This window comes from Arachis hypogaea, chromosome 9, assembly GCF_003086295.3.
Source record: "Arachis hypogaea cultivar Tifrunner chromosome 9, arahy.Tifrunner.gnm2.J5K5, whole genome shotgun sequence".
Taxonomy (NCBI): domain Eukaryota; kingdom Viridiplantae; phylum Streptophyta; class Magnoliopsida; order Fabales; family Fabaceae; genus Arachis; species Arachis hypogaea.
Window position 1 is genome coordinate 8,006,645 of NC_092044.1, and position 6,405 is coordinate 8,013,049.

Sequence of the window (6,405 nt, forward strand, 5' to 3'; positions counted from 1 at the left end):
CTGATTCTCAATTATTCTCTACTTTCACTTATTAAGTCTGTCAAAACTCTATATCCAAATTTTTAGAGATCTCACTAAAAAATGAATTGTGAACTGAAATCATGATTTTTGAAATTTTGGAAGGAATAAATTTGTGTTATTGGGGAGTAATAAAAGTATGTGTTATTAATAAATAAAGATTTACATTGTTGATCACTTAACAAAGACATAGCTAGGGGGAAAACTTGTATGCCTATTTTTATTTTTTATTTTTATTCTTTTTGTGTTACAAACACTGTGATACAAATAAATGTTGAAGAAATATTTTACTAATATTCAAATATCATAGGAATATCACATGCTTTCTGTTGAATTTTTTATTTTTAATATTGGAGTGATAGTAGTGTTTTTCTTAAATGTGGATTGTTGGGGTGTTATATTTAAATGTGGGATCGTTTAACTAGAGAAGCAGAAATTGGACCGTCCGATTTGTTAGAGGTACACAAATCGAACCGTCCGATTTCTAGAGGTACAAAAATCGGACTGTCCGATTTTTGAGAGATACACAAATCGGACTCAGGAATTTTTAAGAGGTACACAAATCAGTCCCAGGGATTTGTGTTAAAAAAAATTAAAAAACTTTAAGTACAGAAATCGAACCTAGAGATTTATGTACTTCTACAGTTTTAAAAAACATAAAAAATTACAATATTAAAATATATCACCACTTTTACTTTCATAACAAAAAAATTAGCCCTTTCTGTTAGCCTATCCTATCCTTCCATTGTTCTCCACTTTGGTCTCACTTTTTCTTTCTCCTGAAAAGACCCTTCCAACCCCCTCCACAATATATACCTCATTAGATACATTGTCTGTGCACATGAGATATAGCTCAAGGGTAAAATTATATGTCTTTTAATATACTGTATTTAAATTTTTATTTTGGCAATTAAGCCAAATTTTGAATATGAATTCTTTAGTATTGTGGGGATGGATGTGTAGTGTAAATATATTATAGTATTATAATATCTAAAATTAGAAGTTGTTTAATCTATCTGACAAAAAAAAAATATATTCTCTCAATATTTTTCGAATAAATATATAAAAATACACATAAAAAAATTTAAAATAGACAAAAGTATATACAAAAGATTATAAATATCAAAATACATTCGAAAGATTATTTTTAATAGACAAAAATATCGTGCCATTAGGAAATTTGTAAAACCTAAAATATACTTTTATCTTTCGAAATTAATCTATCTTTTAAATGTACTTTCGTATTTATAAGCTTTAATATATATTTTTATCTAGATCAAACTTTTTTATATGTACTTTTGTTCATTTACTCTATTTTTGTACCTTAATGTTAATTCCCTCTTACTCTAACTTTTTAATTTGTGCTCTGACTTATTCTCTTGACTAATAGCAATTACCATTGCTCAAAGGAGCTATCCATAAAGTGAACATGTATATTTTTATAAAAGATGTCTTTGTTTACCTTAGGTTTTTTATACTGAGAAAATAATGCATTTAGTTTATATGTATGATGCACAGTTACTTCAATTCTTGAGATATTTGAAGGGATATTCAAATAGTTAAATATAGATACTTCAATTTGATACTTCACAAGATATAAAAGGGAAAATAAAAAATATCTCAAATTAGTCTGTAATAATTTTTTAAAAAAATAGTTTTTAATTAAAAAATTATATATCAATTTGATCTCTGATTTTTTATAATATTAGATTAATTATTTTTTATAATAAAATAAAACAACAAATTAGTCCCTAATAATACCTTTAACAAGTGATAAATTAGTCTTCTATTAGTTTTTCAAGTAGTCCTTTTCTCTCAAATGTCACTCTTTCAGGTGTCTTCTTCAATTTTTTTAATTCAAAAATTGAATTTTGCTCTAAAGACAGAGAACATAAAAGAAAATTGGGAAGCAAGAAACATAGCCGCAAAGGAGATGAAGATCCATTATCTAAATAGTGATATGAAATTTGTGGACTATAGTTGCCTTCAACCTTAACCATCTCTTTTGTCAATGCTGATAGAGATTAATAAGAATCCTTTAACCCAAAGGAATGTATCATATGAGGAATCTTACGTTTATGACGTAATTGGTCGGTTCAAACACTTGCTTTTTCCTATTTTATTTGTTTTCTCCATTATAATACCTTCTCTATTTATTAAGCTCATTTCCTTTTTCTTCTTCTTCCGTAATTTCTTTTCCTTCTTTCTCTATTTTCTTCTCTTCCTCCTCCTTTTTCTAAATTCGCGCACGCAAATTTTCTTCTTCAATGTTGCGTCTTTTTCTTTTTCTTTTTCATTATCGTTATTTTCAATAATACCAACATTTTGCGAACATCTTTATTAATTCTGATTTTTTCTACTACTATTATTAAATAATTTAGGTTCATTTCTTAATTTATTTCAATTAATTTGTATGTTAATTGAGAGTTTATTTGATACTACTGATAAGTATTGACCAATTTTTTTATTCTTTAAATAATTTCGATTTATTTCTTAGTTTAATTGAAATTTATTTAGATTCAAAAATGAATTCAATGTGTTTTTGTTAATAATTGAGTATTTTTTAGCCAAAAAGAATGAAATTATTTATTATCACTCTATTTAATTATATTAGATTTCATTCCATTCCATTCCATTCAATTTGTCTTTAAAATCATTCCAACCATAGGGACAAATTATTCATCGACAACATATTCAGACTGCAAATGAATCGAAAATATTATTAAAACGAAACCATTATATAATACCAAATGAACTGAACACCACCAATGAACTATAACTCAAATGACATAGTCTCCTCATACTCACTTAGAAGTTGCGGGTTCGAATCTCTCTGTCTTTAGTAAAAAAAAATGAACTGAACACCATATATAAATCTCACCCGCCATACTCTCGATTCTGCCAAATTCAATAACCTGTCAATAATATTAGTTTCTGCACAAATTATACACTAATAATTATATAATTAATATCAGCAATCAAGATTGCTTGATTCTTATTCTTCAAGTAAAATGAGAGAATATGTAACTAACCTTACTCTACTGTCATCATAATATAAAACCAACTATTGTTTTATAAATATTGCTCTTTTTTTCATTTTTATTGGATACTTATGTTATTTCTTATATAAATTCAAATTTAGAAACACTTGCATCTAAAATGAACAAAATATTATCAAAACAAAATTATTATATAATATTAAATGAACCAAACATTTGTCCATTATATAAATTCGAATTCACAAACATATGCGTCTAGAATGAACTGAAAATATTATTAAAGCGAAATCACTGTATAATACTAAATGAACCGAATATTGTTCATTATATAAATTCAAATTCAATTCAAAATGTTGGTTTTTGTTAGCAAAATGTTGGTGTTGTTGGTGACTAGAATAGCAAAAGAGAAGAAGAAGAAAAAAAAAAGAAGAAGAACCTACGTGTGCATATTTGAAAGGAGGAGGAGGAGGAAGAAGAGAAGGAAACGGAAAAATAAAAGGAAAAGACGAAGACGAAGAAGTTGCGTTATTGAAACGCGCGTGTCATACACGTTCGTGTGATGAAAGTGGTTTTTGTTGAGTTTGGGTCAACTTAGTTGGACTTAGATATAAAAATGCTTGGATGTGTAGTTGGACTGTTTAAATAATAGGTATAAATTCGTTTAAGTAAGTGTCAGAAGTTCGAATCTTGTCTCGTCCATACAAAATTTAATGGCCAACAACCAATCCTTGAATAGATATTTGATCTGTAACAAATTAGTGTTTGAACTATCTGGTTGAGAGATACTGTAAAATAATAGCTATAAAAAATACAGATCAAAATCTTTTAAAATAAATAAATTGATAAAATAGTAAAATAAAAAATTAAATATTTTTAAATTAAAATAATAAAATATACATTTTATAAAAGTTATAAATTTAATAATAATTAACTTTTTTAATCACCTTATTGACTTTTTAGAATATCTAAATTTAAAAAATAATTCTCTTTAATAAGTGATCATGCTAGAATTTAGAATTTTAATTTAATTATTGAATTTTACTCGTACTCAATCCTTGGTGAGAGATAAGTTTTAGTGGGTAGACTAAAACCTGATAAGTTTGTGTATTTTTAAAATGGAGCTACTAAGGGTCTGTTTGAAAAATTTTAGAAGTAATTTTTTTTAATTTTTAACTTATAAAAAGTAGTAGTATTAATATTTTGTGTAATTTTTAAAATTAAATTGTAACTTTTTAAGAAACTATTTAGGAGTTTATAGAGAAGTTAAAAAAAATAAATTCTCTCATAATACTTCTACTTTTCATCACATTTTTATAAAATAAACACTTTTAGAGTTAAAAATTCAAACACAAAATAACTTATTTATAAGTTACTTTTAACATAGTCATTTATTGTTTAAGTTATTTTATCAAAATGAGCTTAATTAAGTTGGTTACCCAAACTGAGCCTAAATCGTTGCAAGTAAAAGTTTTTTATGTACAAGTATGAATACTTATTAGAATGACAATTTTGAAAACCAAGTTGGTTGGATTAGTCTTGTATGATTAGTTCACTAATTTATTTAAGTGAGTATTAAGAATTCGAATTTTATTTTGTGTATGCGATAAATCTGTAAATAGAATTCTGATCTACGATAAATTAGTCTTTAACTAACCTGCTAAATTAGAAAATACCATAAAAAATTTAGAAAAAATTAATGACAATTTAAAATTTTCTTTCCTAAATAATTTATATATGCAAAACTTCATGATCAAACTATTCATATTTATAATCAAATTAGATTTACCTTTATAATCAAAATACAGTAATGATATTTTTAATGTTCATAAAAAGTTAGATTATTTTGTTGCAAAAATTTGATTATTCTATTGCAACAAATGTGATTATTCCAGTGTAAAAATTAATGTATTTTTAATATTTATTTAAATTAAAAACCCCTTAATTGTTCAAGGTATTATTCCAACCATTTTTAATATTCATATGTAACTAGGAACATGACATCTTAGGAATAATAATGGACCCATTCGCTTGACTCATGTATTCAAAGAAAGCAACCGCAGATAAAGTAGTAAACTATGTCCACTACCACTACCAGTTACTTAGATTTTAGTCTTTGAATCTCTTTTTAGTTTAATTTCTTTGTAATTTCATATTCATATATTATAAGGACAGCCCTTTTACCAGACTCTCTGTTTGTTTACCTTTTTATGTTCATAATTATTTTTACTTAAAAAATTCAAAAAAAAAAGAAATATAATTTAAAAATTTAATTTTAATGCATTAGTTACACGTACATCCAATTACGTAATGCTACATCAATAAAAATAACTATTTTTTCTTAATTGCGTGATCCAAAAGAAAAGATGTAATTCTACAACTGTATAAAGTACTTTATTTATATATAATTTCATTTATAATATTTTCGAATTAATATTAAATTCAAAACATAAGTTGTATGTAAATAACTTTAGAATATACATTAAATTTGTTTCTACTCCCTAAACCATATGAAAATTCTAAAAGTTCTCGTCATTTTCCAATACAGTAATTGTGAAAGGAAGAAAGGAGGCAATAATAATAAATATTAAAGGAGTATATATTATATATGGTGTAATGTTTTTCTGAATTCCATGCAGTAATTATGGCTCCCCCAATAAAATTTTCTAAAGTCTTCCAAAATCTCATGATGGCTGAGAGAAACATTGGATATTTGATGGGTCCTCTTGTCTCTATAAAGCTTTTTCTTTTTCTCTCTTTTCAAATTCTCTTCATATGTTTCACACTACACTACAACCATCAACCATTGTGGGTTTTTAAAAAGATTTCAATGGAACTTTTCTTCACCAAACTTTTTATCTAGACCTTCTAGATCATTAACTCATATATTATGTTATTCCATTTGTCTTATTCTGGCATTACTGCCTTATTAATAAATAAGTTCTAAGGTTAATTATTCTCACAAATTTTATCATTTTATTAGTAACAAAACTATTTATCTGAAAAATTTAAATTAATATATAAATAAATTATTAATAGTTATATTTTTTAATATTTTTTATGTAAGAGTTATTTTTAAACTTAAAATATGATTATACAAAAACTTTTTTTAGTTTGTTTTATGTTAAATTTCTTTTTTTTTTAGGGTTAACAAGTATTGGTATTATATTTTGAAACTACTTTATCCTAAAAAAAATTAAATTAATAAAAGATATATATAAATAATTGTATCTCTAACAATGAGAATAAGATACGAGATTTTTTTTTTGGTAAAAAGATGTGAGAATAATTATTCAATCAATTGTTAGCATATCAAAACTCAAAAGTTACTCTTAATCCAAATCATGAATTTCCCAACTAAGTTTTCAATTTTGACCTTTTCAGTAATATT